This window comes from Mobula birostris, chromosome 4 (genome assembly GCF_030028105.1).
Source record: "Mobula birostris isolate sMobBir1 chromosome 4, sMobBir1.hap1, whole genome shotgun sequence".
Lineage (NCBI taxonomy): Eukaryota > Metazoa > Chordata > Chondrichthyes > Myliobatiformes > Myliobatidae > Mobula > Mobula birostris.
In genome coordinates, this window is record NC_092373.1 from 141989278 (window position 1) to 142013969 (window position 24692).

Below are 24692 nucleotides of genomic sequence, written 5' to 3' on the forward strand. Positions count from 1 at the left end.
ATATAGTGAAGCAGCAAAAGTAAAAACTAACAGAATGTTATATTATTTTTCCAGTCAGGTAAGTGTATTTCAAAACATGTCTTACCTAATGCCCTGGTCATATGGCAATATTGAACGCTGCATTCAGATCTTGGTCACCATAATCTGAAGGAACAGTTAGTTTTAGAGACAACGCAACAAATCATAAAGAATCTGATTCTCAGTGTTAAGAGATAGGCTTTATGGAAACACTGGAGATGTACCAATATTCCTTAGGCACTGTGTAATCAGCTTCAACAAGTACAAATATGAAATTAAACACTACAAATAAGGTATATATAAGACATCTCTTTTAATCTAATGAGTATACAAAAAGAAAGGCAAATGTTAAAAATTTGAGAAGGTACAACTTGGAATAAGGACTAGGAAAAAACCACACAAAAACTATCAACTTTTTCAGGCTACTTATCTGTAAGGTATGATGGCAGGAATAGATGCTTTAGATTTAGTTATGATTAAGTTAATTGATCATTAGTTCACTCACAGCAAGAACTAAGTCTAATGTCCCCAGTACTGATAAACAAGTAACACAACAATAATTTCTGTTTCACACTGTGACCTAATTTTACCAAACTAACAAATTAGAGCTCTCTCCTGCTATGTAAAAAGCAAATAAAACCAATCATAATAAGAAAGATTCATACTAGATCCTCCTGCAGAAGTTATTTATTTGAATATTGAGAGTCATTTATTTAGACATTTAAAATAACCAATAGTGCCATCACATATTGTACGTTAACCAAGGGCTTTGCTTTTATTTTATCTGAAGTCCAAAATCTACCCATAGTTTTAAGACTTTCTTTTCTCTACAAACTTTAGTCATGGTTTAGCTCCTGTTTGGAAAAAAAATAGTGAAAAGAGTAGTTTTTGCTTTCCATATTTTCATTCCAGCATTAGCAGGAATGTTTTCTCACCACCCACAAGGCTACAGAAATAATAAACTGGAACATGAGTGACAAGCAAGACATTATTCGTCTATTTCAATTTTAACATCTGTTCCAAACATTGAGGATTTCTGGACAGTGTCATTTTACCCACATAAATCATGTTGAATTTTGGTTTCATACCTTTATCTTTAGTCTGCACGAGAAATATAACACTAATTTTAATGACAAAATACAAAAATGTTAGTTTGCCAGGATTTTCTTCCTCATTGTTATCAATACCCACCAATATTTCAACTGACCAGCTCTGACTGTTAGGGTTGTTTTCATTCCTGAAGTGTTTCCCAGCAAAATAGAGCTGATGGTGGCCTTCAAAATTCAGCAATGGTAATAATTCTGGACTGATAGAACCTGGCATCAAGAATACAAGGCTTTCATATTTTCAGTGGAGTTTTTCCCAATCTTCAGTCCACCATTAATGACTCCTTTGAGTATTTCATTCTGTCTCTCCTGAACTACAAACAAATGGCCAGGATCTGTATCTCAAAATATTTCTCTCTCTACTCTTTATCTCATAAGATAAAATTCACTAATCCAATCTGTGTGAATATACTGGGGGTTGCATGCCATCTCAGAAGGTTAATTCCTGTAGGTAGATGAAGGAATTAATTTGCTATCTGAACATGGGGGCCAGCCTTGAGTATAGATATGAACTTTTACCTTTTCTACTTGGATGCTAATCCTCTAAAATCATGGCAAATGAGGAAATGATTGAGTTAGCAGATCATGAGGCAGTAGACATTTACCCGCTAGGTGACATATCTATGAAACTTTGGCAGCTGAGAATGATGTTCAAAATTTGCTCTTACCATGTTTACTCGAATATTTTTTTCCCCACATGTCAAGGTTGAAGCTGGGAACAAGCAGAGAAAAAGCTGCCAAGAGTAAAGAAAATGAACTATAATTCATAAATTTTTGCAATATTCACAATTTGGAATTGTGTGAACAAAGATCCTTTGTACGCAGTTACGTAATAATACGAGTATGTTTACTAAAAGGTGGAATAACATGTTCAGTGCTGACAGGGTGAAGCGAGACCAGTCGTTAACACTTCTACACTGCCAGACTATGTCCACCGTAACTTACACAGTCAGATGTATTCACCATTCTCTTCTCATTGCACCCCGATACCCCCACTCTCACTGCATTCTCTCACACCACACACACAAAGTCATGGTTTGTATTTCTATGTTTTAAATTAATCCATCGAATCTTTAAACAAATCAACAAACTTATAGAATATGCTTATAAAGATAAACTAGAAACCTAATAGTTAGCTCTTTACACTGCTTTCCATTTACCTTCAAGTGTGTTTTATATTTTACAGGTTGGTTTTGGTGGATTTCATCTCCTGATGAAATTCTGCTTGTTGTTATATTTGGGTACTCTTCATCAGACACTCTTGTCCACAGTGAGCTTTATTTTGAGAAATGATTAACGCTCCACAAAATTTTACAAATCCAGCACAAACCATAAGACTTTGGTTTCAGACCATATGGGAATCCTTGAAAAGACCTTAGTGAGGCATTAAATCAAGAACAAGATGAACTGAGGCAGCTTTTCATTGTACCTTAAATCATTAGGTCCTTCATATGTCCCTTTGGTGTGTGTTAATGTGAAAGCATGCATTGCATTTGGTAAAGATGGCACAGAGCTTCCTCAGATGAGTGTTAAATAGTTTGCATCATAAGGTTTGGAAATACATATTTTACTGCAGTTTTTAACATTGTTAATCTTTGTGTATTTATTGAGAAGAATCTGCTCCAAATTAGCAGACACTGGGCCACCTTACAGTGAACACTGGCCCAATGTGTTAGACCAAAAGACTCGCAAAGCCAGTTTGGTCCAATGCTCAAGTGCAGTAAAAGAAAGGTTATGATCAGAATGACAATGAGAATCAGAATTATGTTTTTTTGTCACTGGCATATATCATGAGATTGGTTGTTTTGTGGCAGCAGTAAAGTATAAGACATTACAATTATTATACATTAGTATAAAACAAACTGCAAAAAAAGGAATAGTGAGGTTGTGTTCATGGACTCTTCAGAAATCTGAAGGCGGAAGGGAAGAAGTTGTTCCTAAATTGGTGAGTGTGGGTGTTCAGGCTCCTGTACCTCCTCTCTGATGTAGAAATGTGAAGGGAGCATATGATTGGGATCCTTAGTGGTGAATGCCAACTTCCTGAGGCACCACCTCTTGAAGATGTGATGGAGCTGTCTGCAGCCTCTTGTGATCCTGTGCACTGGAGGCTACATACCAGGCCGTGACACAACCAATCAGAATGCTAGTCAGGTACATCTGTAGAAACTTGCTAGTCTTTGGTGACATAAAAAATCTCCTCACACTTCGAATAAGTATAGCCCTTGACATGCTGGTCTCAGGATAGACCCTCTGAGGTGTTGATAGCCAGGAACTTGAAGCGACTTAATCATTCCACTGCTGACCCCTCAATAAGGATTGGTGTATGGTCTCCTGACTTCCCCTTCCTGAAGTCCCACCTTCAACTCCTTGGTCTTACTGATGGGTTGTGATGTTGTTGTTGCAGCACCACTCAACCAACAGATCTGTCTCACTCCGATGAGCCTTCTTGTCACCGCAATGGCATCTCAGTAGCGTAGTGGTTAGCGTGATGCTATTACAGCTTGGAGTTCAATTCCAGCACTGTCTGTAAAGAGCTTGTACGTTCTCACCATTAGTCCATGGGTTTCCTTCAGATACTCCAATTTCCCCCTGCAGACCCAAAGATGTACCAGTTGGTACGTAAATTGGTCATTGTGAATTGTCCTGTGATTAGGCTAGTGTTAAATAGGTGGATTGTTGGACGATGTGGCTCGTTAGGCCAGAAGGGCTGTGCTGCATCTCTAACTAAATAAATAAATAAATAAATAGATCTGAGATTCTACCAACAGTGGTGTCATTGATGAATTTGTAGATGGCATTTGAGCTGTGCTTAGCCACACAGTCATAAGCATAGGGAGAGTAGAGCTAAACACACATCTTTGAGGTGCATCAGTGTTGATTATTACCAATTCACACTAACTGTGGTCCCACGATAAGGAAGTCAAGGATCCAGTTATAGAGAGAGGCTCTGTGGTTCATTGGAGAAGATGTTTTATATCCAAACCAAATCATCACTGTGGGCATTGCAGTCTATTTTGATTGTATTTAAACTGTTAACACTGAAATCTTAATGAAGGAATATACTCCAACTTACACCAACTTGACAGTCTATGCTGATGGCTCACTGATGGTCTTACCTCTGAACAAAGATGCACTCCTGCTTGAAAAAAAATAGGCAAATTTAACCAAAAAAAAAAATTTTCAAAAGCTCTATAGCCAGCTGCTCACTTGGAGATTGCATTTCCATGCTCTTTTCAACTCTCTGGATTGATCCTACATTGCACTATTTCGATCAGTAAAAGTACAGGGAATTTTGAAAGGAATTTGGTTAAGCAACATCAAAGCAAAGCCAACATCTTGCCATTCCGATAAAATCACTTACTTTCATAATCTATATACATTCATTTAAAATCGATTTTTTAAATTATGCATGGAGCAAAAGAACTGTAGATGATGGAAATCTGAAAAAAAACGCAAATGGCATGACTTGTCAGTCACGCATTATTTATGGAGAAAGAAAGAGACTCAACACTCCAGTGCACGACTCTCCACTGGAATGTGAAAATGAGAATGCAAGCATGTTTACAATTGCAGGGAAGATGAGAGGTGTAGAGAACAGAGGGAATGCCTATGATAGAATACATTCTAAGTTTTTATTCCCTCCTTATATGACAGTTTAAGCACATCTTCCTTGAAATTTCAGTGCACCTTGGTAGGGAGGTGGGGGAGAAAGTAAGTCTTGGTAACTCCAAGCACAGTTCTGGCTGCTAAGCCTCCTCTGTAGCCAGCCAGGCAATGTATAATTCTGGAAGAAACGTTGTCTGTCCCTCAGTGTCCCTCTGAGGCTGAGATTAGGAGAGTTTCTGAGCCAACAGATTAGAGAAGTGAAGATTTGCCATTTGCCTGTTACCTCTTCTTCTCTGCCTGCCCTTCCTTGAGCCTTGCATGACCAGAGTGTTCTAACCCCAGGACCCTCAACCTCATGGATGGACAGCAGGTACATCAGCAGCCGCTCAACCTTTAAAATTGAGGGATTGAGCATTTCCAGTTGACAATAGTTCCTGAAGCTGATGCTCAGTTGCAGGTACTATAGCATTCTGACATTCCCATATGCACAAGATGGGTATTCCTTGGGTCTGAAATGTCTAGACATACCTCTATTTATTAGATTAACTAAATGACTAGAACAAAAGGAATATTACAACATTGCCATTGAATTATTTCCTGCTTCATTTACCTTGACTTTTCCAGTTTTGTTTGCTTGTTTATACCTCACTAGGTAAGTGCCTGATCTTTAGGACTTATGGGCCTTTGTTCCCCACAGTCCATTTATATCCACTATACCTGCTTTCAGGATTGGTTTTAAATCCTCTGTGCTTCTATTTGCCACACTCATTTTATACTCAGCAGGACTCTTATCACCATCCTTAGGGCGCTATCTCCTATGCTCATTTTAAATTCATGGAGCCTCCGTTTCCCTGTGCCTCTTTTACAGAGCAAGAGCATTTACTATGGTGACTGACTTTGTGTCAGCAATATTTGCAGAAGTGCTGTATAAAATAAAAGAAACTCAGATACAAGTATCCACACTGACTCTAAATATTCACTTATTAGTTTATACTTTAACAGTACACAGTAAACTTCCAGCTGTAATTTATTTACCATCTGATCCCATTCACTTACCTTGCCGAAGTCTCACAGTATGAAAGCTGTTTTTTCAACAAAATTAGCTTTGAACATCTGGAGTACAGTGTGCATTCTCACCATCTCTATACTCATAAACAGTCAGTTAAATATGTCACATTATTGGGTGAATTGGTACATTTATATTGAAAACATATTTTTAAAATTTCATAACTATATCAATTCCTGTTGGCACATTTTCATTGAGGTGCCTGTTCTGAGTTTACAGTTTCACTTGGAGAAAATAGTAGATCACAGTGAAGCTTTTCTTATTGAATTGTGGACGTCCCACTGTGGACCAGTGAGGAAAATTGCTCCCTGAAATTCTTGAGCATTGCTGTCCTCCTGCTGGGTGAATTTCTTTTGCCCATCATGTTACATTTTTGCAAGGAGAATGTCAATAATTACATAGCTTGAGAGCAACTCGATTGAACACAAGAGATACCAGACAACTCAGATGTTGGAGGATTGTACATAAGTCTTGAACTCAGCAACATTTCCTCCAAGACATCTGCCACTCCATTCCCTGTGTATTTTCGAAACTTAAGACAAATGTGGAAAGCATCAAACACTTGTAGAATCAAGGCAGCAGGCAGTGGAAATCAATTAACAACTAAGTAAGTGCTAATCCCCTTCAATAATGCTGTTAGTTAATATTCATTTGGCAAGCTCATGTGAAGACACCAGCTGGAGTATTCAAATCCAAAATGGAAATACTGCCTTCAAGTCGGCATTGTTTGCTGATTGATAGTACAATCCTGTTTCTCCATATATTTCCAGTGAATGAGCTAACACTCTCATCAATATGATGACCACAAATGATGCTTTGGAATTCTAAGCAGCAAAAAAAAAAGTAAAAGGTATCAAGCCTAATTCCGTGCTGGTATTCTTAAAAATATAATTCAGATATTCAACAGCAAAGTCATAAATTAGCTTTCCATTCAGAATGATAGAGATCTAGAATTTTCTGCCTCTAAAGGCCGTAAATGCAGGGTCAATTTTAGCTTTAAGAGAGATTTTTGCAAGGTAATTGGACTGACAGATTATAGATCGAAAATGGGTAACAGTATTGAAATGAAAAGAAGCTGCAATATAACCAGGATGATTGGTTTATTCCTATTCCTGTGCTCCTATACAAAATATCAAGACCCAACTAAACTTCACAGACTCTGAATCTGCTTTCTTTGGTATGTTTTTGCTGTCTATACTCTTGTGAAATCTCTTGTGCGTTTTTATACCTTAATACAAGATGCTGTTTTATATAGATACAAATAAATAAAATCAGGGTGACATATTTGTTATTTATCAGCCTTATCTTTCAGTTACTGAGGAAACTCAATGTTGAGGATTACTCATTGGAAACCTAGAATTTAGATACAAAATGGATTAAAATAAGCATCATTTAAGAAAAAAAATCCCTGGGAAAATTTGTGATCTCAGTGGCTGTGAAAACTCTATTTTCCATAGAATAACCCAACTTTTAATGGGGCAGCAAGGGATTAGGAGGAAGTTACCACACACCACATTGCTTCGTAGACCATAACAGAAGGAACCAAGAAAAATAAACTCATGCTACAAAGCAAATAGCAGCAAACATGTGGGAAATGAAACCATAAAATGCAAAGGAGCTGTCTTTCATTTCTATTTGTTCTTTCTTCCAAATTAAACTCTCTAAAGCTATTTCTTCCACCTTCATGCACCCATTCCATCATTTTTAACCTACACTTTCTCCAAAGTATTATCGTCCCATTTCCTAAGAAAATACTAGCTACCGTCATTCAGAATCATTATATGAAAGCTTGACGGGTAGGTTATGTTATTGGGAAATGTTGGACAGTCCAACTTTGTGTCTATTGTATATCAGAAGCAATTTCATTGAAACATATAAGATAACTAGGGATCTTGGCAGGGTGAATGTGGAGAGAATGTTTCCTCTCATGGGTGAATCTCAGGGCAGCATTGTGTTGTAGTTAGAGCCACATTTTAGAGCACTGGCTGTAGGATTGGGGTGCAGTAGGGACCATCTGGGTGCTCCAGGTTCCTCCCAGAATCCAAAGACATATGGGTTAAGGCTAGTGAGCTGTGGGCATACGATATTGGTGCTGGAAGCATGGCGACACTTGCTGGGCATCCCACACAATCCTTGTTGATATGATTTGACACATTTCACTGTATGTTTCGACGTACATGTGACAAATAAAGCTAACCTTTAATCTTTTGGAGTTACTATTTAAAAGAATGAGTTGCCCAATTAGGTCTGAGATGTGTCACTTTTTTCTTTGAAAGGTTTGTGAATCTATTAACTCTCTCAGGAAAATGGAATCAGAGTGTTTAGCTAAGTTTAAGGCAACGATAGATTGCCCTAAGGAAGGAGTGAAGCATATCAGGGTAGTCAGGACTACAGAGCTGATGGTACAATCAGATTTGACATCATCTTACTGAATGGCTGAGGAAGCTGGAGGGGACAGATGCTGTTTTCCTTTTCCTAATTCATATGTGTGTATATGCTCATGTATGATAGTGTATGTTACTGCCAATATCACACCTGAAGTGGATCCAGCAAAAATAATTTTAAAAGGATGCAAGTCCTGAGGGGAGAAAACTGAAACCCAATCATATACACATTGATATTTTTGAGCAATGGATTCACACTCCTACCTTAAGTATAACTAGCATCTATTATTACACCACACCTGCGTTTGAACTTCATTAACACATGCTAATCCTCATTTTATTGCTTACTTTCACCAATACAAGTAAATTTGCTGTTTGTGTGTGCTATCTTCTGTATATGTTTTGCCTTTTATTGGGACTGTCTTTTCAATGGCTCTCAATACCAGAGGATATTTAAGGTGAGTGGAGGAAAGTTTAGGGAAGATGTCAGAAGTAGTTTTATTACCCCACACAGAGAGTAGGAGATGCCTAGAATGAATTGCTAGGTATGAAACTGCTAGGTATGAGGCTGATACAAAAAGGAAATTTTAAAGTACCTTTAGTCTATTTCTAGATAAGCCATTTTAATTTCTCTCAAGCCTACCTAATGTTATTACACACATCACACACAAAATGTTGGAGGGACTCAGCAGGCCAGGCAGCATCTGGCAGCACCAGATGCTGCCTGACCTGCTGAGTCCTTGCAGCATTTTGTGTGTGTTGCTTGGGTTTCCAGCATCTGCAGATTTTCTCGTTATTACACGCATATTACTTATTCTAACAGTGGACAGTCAGGTAATATTAAGAGTCTGTGAGAAGATACAGAGAGCTGGGAGAACATGTGCATCTTGTTTATTCCACTAATGAGATTGTGCATGTGGACACATCATAGATCAATGTCATACATTAACAAACATTGCACCAGTGATTTACAGCTTAACTGAAATCTGGCAGTCACAAACTAATGACAAATATTTCTAATTAATTCCTACAATATCCATAAAAGCATTTCCTAGGTTCCCATGGAGGACATTTTTTTCTCAAAAATCTTTTCTCAACTCAACAGTGGTTTTCATGAAAAGACTAATCTATTAGACAGTGACAGTTTCCTCCCATTCGGACCAAATACAAGTTGTTTCCTTGAACTTTCTTGTCCTTTAAATCACACATTCAACATTTCTGTCTCTTGTTTTTTAACTCCTAAACTATCTCCTTCTTCCCACTTTTTGTCCTTTGTTTTTTGTCCTATTTTGCACCCCATTTAGTTTTCTCTCTTTCCTGTTATGCCCCCTTGTAATTCAATGCTGGGCATGTTCCTTGGCCAGCAGCATCTAGGTTGGGAGTGTTCCATCAGGAGTTGTGTGCCTTTGAGAACATAGCGGGCATACTCAAATCTAAAGCCCTGCATGAACCAGGAGATTCATAGTCTGCTGCGGGCTAGATCCGTGGCATTCAATACTGGTGATCCAGAACGAAACAAGAAGTCCAGGTACAATCTATAGAAGGCTATTTTAACAGTGAAAAAACAATTTCAATTTTTAGATTATGAGGACACTCAGTCCTCATTTATTGTCATTTAGAAATGCATGCATTAAGAAATGATACAATGTTCCTCCAGTATGATATCACAGAAACACAGGACAGACCAAGACTAAAACTGACAAAAACCACATAATTATAACATATAGTTACAACAGTGCAAAGCAATACCGTAATTTGATAAAGAGCAGACCATGGGCACGGTAAAAAAAAATGTCTCAAAGTCCCGATAGCCCCAACATCTCACGCAGACAGTAGAAGGGAGAAACTCTCCCTGCCATGAACCTCCAGCGCCGCAAGCTTGCCAATGCAGCATCCTGAAAGCACCTGACTACAGCCAACCCTGAGTCAGTCCGAAAACTTCGAGCCTCCGACCAGCCCTCCGACAACGAGCACCGAGCACCATCTCTGCCGAGTGCTTTGACTCCGCCCCGGCCACCGAGCAACAAGCAAAGCCGAGGACTCGGAGCCTTTCCCTCCGGAAATTTCGGATCACACAGTAGCAGCAGCAGCGAAACAGGCATTTCAGGAGTTTCACCAGATGTTCCTCCGTGCTCTCACATCTGCCTCCATCAAATCAGAATTGTGCACGGCACCCTACTTGACAGATAACAGATATTCATCACTAGAGTGGCCACGCGCGCTGTGTCACCCGGCCATCTTCTCCTCTCCTATGAAGTTAGAGACGGAATCAGATGCAAGTCTGCTCTGGCAGTGTTGGCAGGTCATTATTTCCTACAAGGCAAAACCTTGCATCATGAATGGCTGTGATGCTTCATTCCCAAATGAGCTCAACAACTTTTAGGCACACTTTCAAAGGGAGAATAAAACTACAATTGTGTGAATCCTTACAGCATCTGGTGACCCTGTGATTCTATCTCAGAGACCGACAACAGAACATCTTCCAAGAGGGTGAACTCTTGCATGGCTTAGGCCCTGATGGTGTACATGGTAGGGCACTGAAAACATGTGCCAAGCACCTGACAGAAGTGTTCAAGGACATCTTCAGTCTCTCACTGCTGCAGTGAGAAGTTCCCACAATCATGCCAATGTCCAAGAACAGCAGGGTAAGCTACCTCAACAGCTATCACACAATAGCACTCACATCTACTGTGATGAAGTGCTTTGAGAAGTTGGTTATGGCCAGAAGCAACTCCTGACTAAGTAAAGAACGGGACCCGCTAGAATTTACTTATTGCTACAACAGGTCTATAGAGGATGCAATCTCACTTGCTCTCCACTTGGCCTTGGATCACCAGGACAATAGAAACACCTACACATTTGGCTACTGTTTATTGATTAATGCTCAGCACAACCAAACCCTCAGTACTAATCAATAAGTTCCAAAAGCTGGGCCTCTATACCTCCCTCTGCATCTAGATCCTTGACTTCCTCATCGTGAGACAACAAACAATGTGGGTTAGAAATAGCATCTCCTCCTTGCTGACAATCAACACTGGTGCATCTCAAGAATGTACGTTTATCCCACTGCTCTACTCTCTCTACACCCATGGCTGTGTGACTAGGCACAGCTTAAACACCATCTATAAACTTGCCGATAACACAACTGTTGTTGGCAGAATTTCAGATGGTGACAAAAGGCCGTACTGGAGAGAGATAAATCAGGTGTTTGAGTAGAGTTGTAACAACAACCCTGCACTCAGCATTACTCAACATGGTGAACTTGAGGAAAGGGAAATTGAGGGAACATACAGCTGTCCGCAGTGAGGGATCAGCAGTGGAAAGGGTGAGCAGTTCCTAGGTGTTAAAATCTCTGAAGATCTATCCTGGGTCCAACATTTTGAGGCAATTACAAAGAAGGCACAACAGCAGCTATATCTCAGTAGGAGCTTGAAGAGACTTGGTTTGTTACCGAAAACTTCACAAATTTCTACATATGTACTGTAGAGAGAATTGTAACTGATTGTATCACTGTCTGGTATGGAGGGGCCACTGCACAGGTTCAGAAAACGCAGCAGAAAGTTGTAAATTCAGCCAGCTCCATCACGGGCACCAGTCTCCACATCATTGCCTCAGACAGGCGGCATCCATCATTAAGAACTCCCATCACCCAGGATATACCTTCTTCTCATTGCCACCATGAGGGGTGCAGTAGGTACAGGAGCCTGAAGACACACTCAACACTTCAGGCAACACACATCAAAGTTGCTGGTGAACGCAGCAGGCCAGGCAGCATCTCTAGGAAGAGGTGCAGTCAACGTTTTGGGCCGAGACCCTTCGTCAGGACTAACTGAAGGAAGAGCTAGTAAGAGATTTGAAAGTTGGAGGGGGAGGGGGAGATCCAAAATGATAGGAGAAGACAGGAGGGGGAGGGATAGAGCCAAGAGCTGGACAGGTGATAGACAAAAGGGATACGAGAGGATCATGGGACAGGAGGTCCGGGGAGAAAGACGGGGGGGGGGAACCCAGAGGATGGGCAAGGGGTATAGTCAGAGGGACAGAGGGAGAAAAAGGAGAGTGAGAGAAAGAATGTGTGTATAAAAATAAATAACAGATGGGGTACGAGGGGGAGGTGGGGTATTAGCAGAAGTTAGAGAAGTCAATGTTCATGCCATCAGGTTGGAGGCTACGCAGACGGAATATAAGGTGTTGTTCCTCCAACCTGAGTGTGGCTTCATCTTTACAGTAGAGGAGGCCGTGGATAGACATATCAGAATGGGAATGGGATGTGGAATTAAGATGTGTGGCCACTGGGAGATCCTGCTTTCTCTGGTGGACAGAGCGTAGGTGTTCAGCAAAATGATCTCTCAGTCTCCGTCGGGTCTCGCCAATATATAGAAGGCCACATCGGGAGCACCGGACGCAGTATATCACCCCAGCCGACTCACAGGTGAAGTGTCGTCTCACCTGGAAGGACTGTCTGGGGCCCTGAATGGTGGTAAGGGAGGAAGTGTAAGGGCATGTGTAGCACTTGTTCCGCTTACAAGGACAAGGGCCAGGAGGGAGATCAGTGGGGAGGGATGCGGGGGGGGGGGGGGAACGAATGGACAAGGGAGTCGCGTAGGGAGCGATCCCTGCGGAAAGCAGAGAGAAGGGGGGAAGGAAAGATGTGCTTAGTGGTGGGATCCCGTTGGAGGTGGCGGAAGTTACGGAGAATAATATGTTGAACCCGCAGGCTGGTGGGGTGCCATTCATAGCAAGAGGGTCCGAGTACAGGAGCAGGGAGGTACTACTGCAGTTGTACAAGGCCTTGGTGAGACCACACCTGGAGTATTGTGTGCAGTTTTGGTCCCCTAATCTGAGGAAAGACATCCTTGCCATAGAGGGAGTACAAAGAAGGTTCACCAGATTGATTCCTGGGATGGCAGGACTTTCATATGATGAAAGACTGGATCGGCCAGGCTTATACTCGTTGGAATTTAGAAGATTGAGGGGGGATCATATTGAAACATATAAAATCCTAAAGAGATTGGACAGGCTAGATGCAGGAAGATTGTTCCCGATGTTGGGGAAGTCCAGAACGAGGGGTCACAGTTTGAAGATAAAGGGGAAGCCTTTTAGGACCGAGATTAGGAAAAACTTCTTCACACAGAGATTGGTGAATCTGTGGAATTCTCTGCCACAGGAAACAGTTGAGGCCAGTTCATTGGCTATATTTAAGAGGGAGTTAGATATGGCCCTTGTGGCTAAAGGGATCAGGCGGTATGGGGGGGAAGGCTGGTACAGGGTTCCTAGTTGGATGATCAGCCATGATCGTACTGAATGGCGGTGCGGGCTCGAAGGGCCGAATGGCCTACTCCTGCACCTATTTTCTATGTTTCTATGTTTCTATGTGAGGACCAGGGGAACCCTATTCCTAGTGGACTGATGGGAGGATGGAGTGAGAGTAGGTGTGCGTGAAATGGGCGAGATGCGTTTGAGAGCAGAGGTGATGGTGGAGGAAGGGAAGCCCCTTTCTTTAAAAAAGGAGGACATCTTCCTTGTCCTGGAATGAAAAGCCTCATCCTGAGAGCAGATGTGGCAGAGTCAGAGGAATTGCGAGAAGGGGATGGCATTTTTGCAAGGGACAGGGTGAGAAGAGGAATAGTCCAGATAGAGTGAGAGTCAGTAGGCTTATAGTAGACATCAGTAGTTAAGCTGTCTCCAGAGATGGAGACAGAAAGATCTAGAAAGGGGAGGGAGGTGTCGGAAATGGACCAGGTAAACTTGAGGGTGGGGTGAAAGTTGGAGGCAAAGTTAATGAAGTCAACGAGCTCAGCATACGTGCAGGAAGCAGCGCCAATGCAGTCGTCGATGTAGCAAAGGAAAAGTTGGGGACAGATACATAGATTGTTCCACAAAGCCAACAAAAAGACAGGCATAGCTAGGACCCACACGGGTGCCCATAGCTACACCTTTAGTTTGGAGGAAATGGGAGGAGCCAAAGGAGAAATTATTAAGAGTAAGGACTAATTCCACTAGACGGAGCAGAGTGGTGGTAGAAGGGAACTGATTAGGTCTGGAATCCAAAAAGTAGCTGAGAGCTTTGAGACCTTCCTGATGGGGGATGGAAATATATAGGGACTGGACATCCATGGTGAAAATAAAGCGGTGGGGGCCAGGGAACTTAAAATCATCGAAAAGTTTAAGAGCGTGAGAAGTGTCACGAACATAGGTAAGAAGGGATTGAACAAGGGGGGTTAAAATCGTGTCGAGGTATGCAGAAACAAGTTCAGTGGGGCAGGAGCAAGCTGAGACAATAGGTCTGCCAGGACAGGCAGAATTGTAGATCTTGGGTAGGAGGTAGAAATGGGAAGTGCGAGGTGTGGGAACTATAAGGTTGGTAGCAGTGGATGGGAGATCCCCTGAGCGGGTAAAGTCGGTGATGGTGTGGGAGACAATGGCCTGGTGCTCCTTAGTGGGGTCACGATCGAGGAGTGAATAAGAGGAGGCATCCGCAAGTTGTCGCTGTGCCTCGGCAAGGTAGAGGTCAGTAGGCCAGACTACAACAGCACCCCCCTTATCAGCGGGTTTAATAGTAAGGTTAGGATTAGTGTGGAGGGAGTGGAGAGCAGAGCGTTCGGAAGGAGTGAGATTGGAATGGAAATGAGGTGCGGTGAAGTCGAGACGGTTGATGTCCCGTTGGCAGTTAGCAATAAAGAGATCCAGGACAGGCAGAAGACCAGAGCGGGGTGTCCATGAAGAGGAGGAGGGTTGAAGACGAGAGAAGGGGTCATCGGTGGGGGTGGAAGAGTCCTTGCAGAAGAAGTAGGCTCGGAGACAGAGACAGCGGAAGAAGAGTTCCACATCATGGCGAATGCGGAGCTCGCTGAGGTGTGGGCGAAGGGGGACAAAGGTGAGGCCCTGACTGAGGATAGCACGCTCTGCCTCAGACAGTTGAAGATCAGAAGGGATGGTAAAGACCCGGCACGGATGAGAGCTGGGATCAGAGGGGGGATGGGAGAGGGTGGGGGTGTCAGTGAAGAAGGGAGGGTTGGGGTGAGAGGAAGATGGAGCCTCTGAGGGCCCAGGAGCTGACAGTGGGATCTGAGGGAGACGGGGTTGCAGAGTGGTGGTCGGGGAAGGGGAGACGGGAGTCACAATAGCAGTTCAGGACTTCAGGAACAGTTTCTTCCTCTCTGCCAGTTTCTTCCTTTCTGAACGGACGATGAACTCATGTACTCGACCTCAGTATTTTTTTCCTACTTTGCTCTCTTTTTGTACTAATTTAATATTTGTGTATGTACACCTTATTGTAATTTATAGTTTTATTATGCATTGCAATGTACTGCTGCCATAAAACAACAAATTTTACAACATGTGTTAGTGATATTAAACCTGATTCTGATTCTGAACCTAGTGCCAGCATATTACTGAAGGGCTTCCTCAGATCAGAGATTTAGTTCAAACATCTTAAGCTATTTTACCAATGACCTTCCTTCATATTTGCTGATGTTATCAGAATATTCACTTAGTTTGCAACTTCTCGGGAAATGAGGCAGTCCACATCAACATGCAGCAAACCTGGAAAAAATCCAGATATGTGCTGATGAATGACAGGTGACAATTGTACAACGGAAGTGCCAAACAAAGACCATTTCCACTAAGAAAGAGCCTATCCATCTCCCATCAACATTCAACGTCACAACCATCATATCTCCTAACATCAGCATTCTGAGTGGTTATCATTAACTACAGCTTTAAATGAGCCAAGTAAATACCATGAAGGTGTAGACCAGAGAGGGACAGGAGAACTTACAGGACTATTTTGAATCAATGGACTGCACTGTGTTCAGGGAGTCACCTTTGAACCTGGATAAGTATGATTATTGTCATCAACTTCATTAAAACCTGTGTGGATGTGTGGGTGCCTATGAAAACTTTCTCTATATTCCCAAACCAAAAGCCATGAATAAGCCAGGAGGTTTGTAGTCTGCTGAGGGCTAGACCTGTGGCATTTAAGTCTGACGATCCAGGTCTATATAAGAAAACCAGGTATGATGTGCAGAGGCAAGAGCCAAGAGACAATTCCGGGAGAGGTTGGAGGTAACATCAGATGCATGTCAACTCTGGTGGGGTTTGCAGGCCATTTTTTTTTTATCATTTATGGGATGTGGGTGTCGCCAGCTAAGCCAGTATTTATTGCCCATTCCTAGTTGTCCTTGAGGAGGTGGTGATGAGCTGCCTTCATGAACCACTGCAGTCCCTGAGGTGTGCGTACACCTACAGTGCTGTTGGGAAGGGAATTCCATGATTTTGACCCAGCAACAATGAAGGAATGGCAATATGTTTCTAATTTAGGATGGTGAGTGACTTGGAGGGGGATTTCCAAGTGATGGCGTTTGCAGGTTTCTGCTGTTCTCGTCCTTCTAGACAGTAGTGGTCGTGGGTCTGGAAGATGCTGCCTTAGGAACATTGGTGTGTTGTTGCAGTGCATCTTACAGATATACACACTGCTGCAACTGTTCGTTGATGGTGGAGGGACTGGATGCTTGTGGAAGGGGTATCACTCAAGTGGACTGTCATGGTGTCAAGCTTCTTGAGTGTTGATGGAGCCACGCTCAACCAGACAACTGGTTAGTATTCCATTACACTCCTGACCTAAGCCTTGTAGATGGTGGACAGGCTAGTCCCGGGACAGATTCTCCTAAAATGATAATGCCAAAGAATTTAAAGTCAATCCCCCTCTCCAACTCTGATTAACCCTAATTAAGACTGGCTCATGGACCTCTGACCTCTTCGTCCTGCAGTCAATAATCAGCTTTTTGCTTTTGTTGACGTTGAGTGAGAGGTTGTTGTTGTGGCAGTATTCAAACAGAATTTCAATCTGCTTCCCATAGCCTGATTCACCACCACCTTTGTTTCGGCCTTGTCTCTGGGAAGAATTGTAGGTGTCCAGTGTCATCGCACTCTGACCTTCCTTGCCGGGACATTCCAGAAGAGTGGCTGTGGTCCATAGGAAAGGGAACTGCTACCCTATCACAGAATAGGCACCTAGGTTGGACAAATAAGTGCAGAACACAGACAATAAAGAGCTGAGCAAGGTGATTCTTAAGGATCCTCTTGAATTTTCTATGGACAGAATTGTCAGCATTTTTTTGTGGATTTTTCATTGTTAATTATAAGTATTTATTCAAGTGCAGCAGCCATAATGTTGGAATGACAAACCCGTTGAACAGCAGGAAGAGACAGTGCATCGCCAAGCAATGAACATAAATAGAGCATAATAAACATAAAAAGCTCTGACCGTTTGAAGGTGTTATTGGTTAATGCTTCACCTCTCCTTCATGCTCTTCCAGATCCTTGTGGAAGTCTTGCTTCCCAAATGATAGTAAAGGCTTTCATTGTATTAGCACAAAGTTATAATGCATGGGCTGGAGACTGGAAGTACTGGTCTACTTAAAGATGGGTCAAACAGTAGCTGGCTCTCAATATGAACCACCTCACTTCCTCTGGCAAGAACTTTGAGAGGAGCTTTGAACTATGCCTTGTTCAGTTGCTGGTTTGTGATTTGATATTTTCAATAAAGTTAAAGTGATACAAAGGACAGATGCCTGGATGAATAAATCACAAATTATGTCAGCAAACACCTCACTGTAACCAAGGTTTTCTTCCAATCACAGCAGGAACACCATCATCTGAATCAAGCAGAGAACAGGATGTGGTGATTGCTGAAGATGAAATATCAATTACCTTTCACCTTATTTCATTAATGTGTGAACCTTACCAGGTTCACTCATATTTCATGAAGAATAATGTAAAATATAATGTGCAACCTGAATTAACCACTCATAAGCTTTCTAAATTAATTATTTTCTTCAAGAATTATAATCACTCCCAAATACCCAAAGTACCATAAAAAAAATACACCTTATAACTTCAAATCCTGTTTTTTTCTCCAGAATGTTTAAAATCCACCACCACAATAGCTTCCGTGCATTACTCTACTGTGGGCAGATTTTTTTTTAAAGAGTAAGAAGATATTGGATCCAAGTCACACTGCAAGGACCTCTTAAGCACAACAATAAAGGAAAATCTCTGTTTAAATGAACTATTAGAAGTACAAAGTGTAATTTAGAGAAGTACTCTTGAGAAGTTAGTCCTCTTTTAAAGAAAAATATGAACAATGAAAAAGTGAGATTATTTTTTCCAAGGATGATTTCTATTTTGTATTATTGATGCCTTTTGTTACATCAATAACCATTTGGGGTCAACTGCAATTCTGCCTTTCAAGAAAAAAGTAAGTTATAGTGAAAAGCAATGAATATTTTAAGTCAAAGTTCAAAGTAAATTTATTATCAAAGTACAAACAAAAGAAAATCTGCAGATGCTGGAACACACACACAAACACACACACAAAATGCTGGAGGAATTCAGCAGGCCAGGCAGCATCTACGGAAAAAAGTACAGTTGACATTTTGGGCCAAGATCCTTAGGCAGCACTGGAGAAAAAACCCCACTGATTCAACAGCCAGATGGTTGAGGATGTTACATGCTATTATGGTTCACAAAATGTATACAATATACAACCTGAAATTCTTACTCTGTACAGACAACCATGAAAACAGAAGAAAAAACCCCAAAGAATGAATGCTAGAAAAAAAATGTAAGAGCCCCAAATCCCTCTGTCCCCTCCCATGCACAACAGCAGCAAGTGACATCAACTCTCCCCCCATCCCCTCCTCTCCCCTCAATTATTTTAGCATAAAGCATCAGCATTCCCACCACCCACCATACAAGCAACAGCAAAGCCCCCAAAGAGAGACCATGGACTACAGTCCATCAAAAACTAAATGTAACAGCACCGGTCCAATGAAATAATATCCACGCAACATACAGATGTCCTTGGAGATTTATTTTATTTCATTCTCTCTCTTTCTTCAGCAGACACCGTGAAAACTACAAGAAAATAAAGGACATAAAAAGTTTGGAACATACATCTCTCAGTCTTTTAAAGTCTCTCAAGCTAGTGTCCGCCAATAAACGGTCCCAAACACATCAGCACAAAAGTGTGCTGAAATCAAATAAAATCACTAAAAACATACCACACTGTCCACATAAATGCACATCAACGACATTATATAAAACAAATAAAAAAAGCAATTACCGTGTGCATCTCTCGGACCACATGCAGAATGAGGTTATTTTTGGGCCATGTGTCTTTCTCTGCTTCCATGTTGTTCTGACCCATAATACCACAGTCATGCTTTTATTAAACTCTGGTCATGTGACCCATTAAATTCTACATTAAATAAAACCTTACGTAAAATATTTTAAGGTGATAAAATAATCATGAATTTATGACAAAAACACATAAAATAAACACCTCAATGAAACATGTCTCTGAGACAGTTACACTCCCACCAAATTACTATGATTTATGATAACCTTTATACAAATAGTTGAATAAACCTAGTAATTTCCAGAACCAAATAATTGGCATTTGTAACAAACTCAAAGATCAAGACTGATGCTTTAAACTCTCCACACAGGTAGGTGTTTAGAAATTAGTTCCATTGCAACATATTTTAGTTGTTTACTACAAGGACAACTAACTTATGAATAGGGCGTTCAAGAATGGATGGATTAATGAGTCGTTGACGCTTGTTTCCTAGCTTTTTATTTCTTAATTGTATTGTGGCTCTTCACACCAGTCCATCTTCATCTTTACAAACATCAAGCACTCTTCCAAGTCTCCATTCACTATGAGGAATCCCTTCCTCTTTTACAATGACAATATCTCCAATCCTCGCATTTCGACTTGAGGAATGCCAGCGCTGTCTGAGGGTGATGTTTGCGAGATATTCCTTCTTCCATCTACTCCAGAATTGTTCTGTCAGATATTGCACTCTGCTTTTCCTGGCATACAGATCTTCTGCCATAAATTTTCCTGGTGGAGGTAGCGGGACAGAGGTTTTCATGGTAAGTAAATGGTTTGGGGTAAGTGGCTATAGGCTTTTGGGGTCATTGATACTGTCCTTCTGCAACTGAATCATTTCCTGTTACTTCTCTTCTAACAATTCTTGCAATTCCTTAGTTTCACCCTTGGATGTGATCTTACCCCTCTGAGCAGAACCGGAGCTGCTCCTCAAACTCTTTCACCAATTTTACTTCCTGGGTTTCTCTTTCTTTGATCAAATGACGTTTCTCTTCTCTGAAGCAGTCTACTTTATTGACAAGTGAATTATTCTGCATATAAAGTGTCTTTAGTGCTTCAGTTAATTGATCAGTCTTGTTGATATTTTTTAGTAATTCTGTCTCCAGATACTCTCTCTCATTCTTGACTTTGCCTGACATTTTCTGGACATTTTCAAGTTCTTCCTGGAGGAGAGAATGGTCATCCTCTAAAATTTTGCCTTTTTCATTTAAGTTTATAGTTTCTTGCTGGCAAGCTTTTGTTTCCTGCTCAAGCTGTGTAATTATTTCACCTTTTTCACGAGACTCCACTCTGAGACAAAACTCTGACTGTTGGAGCTTCTCAGGCAGTGAGTGTCTTACTTGCTCCAAGTTGTAAACCTCTCCTTTCCCGACTGTAGGTGTGTTCTCCAGGGATTGAACTTCCGAAGACTGTGGCTCATTGACCTGGGACTTGTGGTCAACTTGTGACATGCTCTTTTCCCCAGGGTTTGTAGCTCTGTAGTCTGAGTTAGGGGCTCTAATGGCAATGGCTGGTGTCAATGGTGGAAGTTCCTTGACAGATACACGATGGCACAGACCTGTCACTTCTGTTGACTTTGCGACCGGTGGTGAGCTGCCGACAGCGCTCCAACCCAGGTTAGTCTTGATGGCACACGGCTCATCGTCACCTCCCGTGATGACATGCCGTGGTGCCAATGCTCTCGTGCAGTCGTAGCCTATCAGGAGTCTGACCTCGCAATCCATCTGCTCTGGTATTTCCTGTGCTATTCCATTCAGATGTTTCCACTTCTTGGCCGTTTCAGGGGTAGGAATGTGGGAATGTTCGAGCGGGATGAAATCTCTGGTATCAGCGGTGGCAAGTTGATAAAACTTTGCAAGGAAAACCCTCTAACTCTAAGCCTACTAACTCTTCCACTCTGAACAAGGGAATCTTTTCCCATCATAGTGGTAGGCTTTAACTTGACTGGTTCTAATCCTGCCCCCATTCTTTCACATACCTCTTGGTCTACAAAAGTATTGCTACTCTGTATATACAGTAGAGCATACACTAAGGTCTCTGTTTTAGGGGTGGTGATTGAAGAAATCCATACAGGCACTATCATGGATGTGCTCCCACCATCACCTCTGTCCACACAGCAAGAAAGAGAAGATGTACGTCCTTCCTCTTGCATAACATGAGAAGATGTGTCTGCTGCAGCAAAAGGACAGTCTTCAACAAGTGGTGTTGGATGATGTTTCCTACATATGCCACAAGTAGCTTTGCTCTTACAGTCCTTTGAATTGTGTCCTCTCCTAAGACAGCCAAAGCACAGGTTATTGTCCAATATGAACCCTCTCTTGTCCTCCACAGTCTTATTGGCGAGTTTCTGCCATTAGTGGATGGAGTGGCTTCCTGCACAGCACATGCATGTGACTGGGTTTGAAGATGAAAACGAAGTGTTTACCTTCTTAAATCCATTTGAATCCTTTGAGCTGTTCTCCACAGCACTGTATGTTTCTATCACTGTGCTTGATTTGTCCAACACTTTCACATTTGCGATGAACGTGTTAGCCTTTGTGCACTTCATGTCTCTAGATGGCTTTTCTTCAGTAGGCTTCGAGGCATGAAAGGATGTTACAGAATTGCATGCGATTTCTGCTTCTTGTGCCACAAACTCAGCAGACTTCTTGAAATCAGGGAATTCCCCCGTTTGTCGCAACTGCTTTGTTTTCAAATGTTTTTACTGTGAAACAACATCAGCTTAACCACAACCGACAATGTCCTAAAGTACAATGCTTCTTTTTTTCTTTTCTTTCTTATAACAACATAATGAAAGTCAAATAAATGTATGTATAGTAAACAAGCAAAAAGCAAAGGAAACCCTACCATCCCATCTCCTTTCCCCTTCCCAGCCCTACCCTCCCCTCACCCTTCCCATATGTGCCGTTTAGGTCCTATCGCGCCCCCCCCCCCCCACACACTTCGTTCAGCTGTCGGTCTCTTCTATGTACAACTGTAATGGTTGCCAGATTTTTTCAAATTCCTTGAGTCTGTCCTTGATAATGTATCCTATCCTCTCTAGATGCAGAGTATCCATTAATGCAGCCAGCCATTGTCTGAGTGATGGAGTTTCCTCCTTTTTCCGGAACATCAGTACGAGTTTCTTTCCATTAAGTATGCCATAGGTCAGGAGTTGTTGCTGGGTAGCCTGGAATTTATTTGACCTCGCAGAAGTTCCAAAAATTATTAAAATGGGGCTGGTATTATCTGAACTTTTAGTACCTTCGACAGGAGCTCAAATATTTGCTTCCAATACTCTTGTATCCTGGGACATAAAGCATAACTATGTAACAAATTTGCCTCCGAGGACTTGCATTTCTCACACATTGGGGACATCTCTGGGAATATTTTACGAATCCTTACTTTTATGTAATGTAGTCTACGTAGGATTTTAAATTGTATTAAACAATGCCTGGCATTGATGGAACAGGAGTTAACATACTCCAAAGCCTCATTCCATATAACCTCCTCTATCTCTGCACCCAACTCCTTTTCCCACTCTCTTTTAAAATTATCCATTGTTGTATGACTCTTGTTTTGTATGGTATCATACAGATAGGCAATGATGTGTTCTGCCCCTAAACGTGATCTTAAATGATTATCTAATTTATCAGGTTCTGCTGTCTCAAAACCAGAAAGGTGTGATCTTATATAGTGTCTTAGCTGGAGATACCTGAAAAAATGACTCTTTTGCAATCCAAATTTGTCCTGGAGCTGCCAAAATGACACAAAAATGACATATGTATAGGTCTCCAAGGCTGCCTATCCCTAATTCTCGCCATACATCAAAGGCCCCATCTATACATAAGGGGATAAAAGAAGAGTTCGCTGATATAGGTACAAGAAAAGATAATGTTCTGAGTTTCAAATGCTTCCTCACTTGTCTCCACATCTGTATGGTGCTATGGATAATGGGATTGCCTCTATAACAGGCTTTTAGTTAACCGAATAGGGGACATAATGATTGCCCTTATGGAATATGGTAGGCAATCCTCACGCTCCATCTCCAGCCATCCGGGAAGTACAACTGTATCATCTATCCAGTATGCTATATGGCTGATGTTAGCAGCCCAGTACTAAAAAATAAAGATGGGTAGTGCCAGCCCCCCCACTAGCCTTATTCTTGCAGAGATGTTCTTTCCTAATTCGCTTGTCTTTATAATTCCATAAGAAAGTTAGAATTATCAAATCTAATCCTTTAAAAAAAGGTTTCAGTAAGATAGAGGGGCAGGTTCTAAAACAGATAGAGTATTCGGGGAAGAAAGATCATCTTGGCTGCATTTACTCTACCCACTAAAGAAATTAGGAGTGTCTTCCAAAATTCTAATTCCTTTTTAATCTTTTCAATTAGAGGGATAAAATTTGCTTCAAATAGAGAACTATACTTTTTGGTTATTGCAATTCCAAGGTAAGTAAACTTCTCAAGAGTTATTTTGAATGGAAATTGTTTAAGACCCTCCTGTTCTTCTACTCGGACCGGGAATAATTCACTTTTCCCCCAATTAATCTTATACCCCGAGAAAGTGCCAAATAAATTGATTATTCCAGCAAAACTGAATAGTAATATATGGTTTTGTTACGAACAACAAAGCATCGTCCGCATAAAGTGAAATTTTGTTGTTGATAGTATATTCTGTACTGTATCCATAAATTTCGGGGTGAGAACGTATAGTCTCCGCCAGTGGTTCCAGGGCCGACGCAAACAATAAGGGAATTAATGCACAGCCCCGTCTTTTGCCCCTGTGCAAATTGAATGGTTCCGAGAGGATCTGAATAGTTAGTATTTTGGCACTAGGGTTTCTCAGTATTCAACATCTGTATGATAATGTTTTTGATCTGTTCTGGACCTTGTAAATCTATCGGTCATTAGAAATGAATGGACCCTAAACAGCACTCCCTTACCCCTGTCCCTCCCTCCCCCGTCAACCCCCATCACCCTTGAAAGCTCGAAATAACCAACAAAAGTAACATATTTTCATACACAAATGCACCTAGTCAAAACTATAGGAATAACTTCTTGATTTCTAACACTTCTCTGAACCAATTTAGTAGCTCCCTAGTTATATAGATGGTCACAAAGCCAAATCTGGCATCAGAATGGAAAAAAATGAGAAAAACTAGCAAACAGAGATTATCAAGATGTTAAAGTAAGTGTGATTCTCAAAGCTATAACTTACTCTAGCACCAGAAAGTCTAGCACCATTAACAACATACTCCTAATACAACACCAGTTTAGACCAACTCTTATTACTATCTCTGCACTCATAGGGCCTTAATCCGACATAGTATAATCCAAATATAACTCAAAGAGTCCT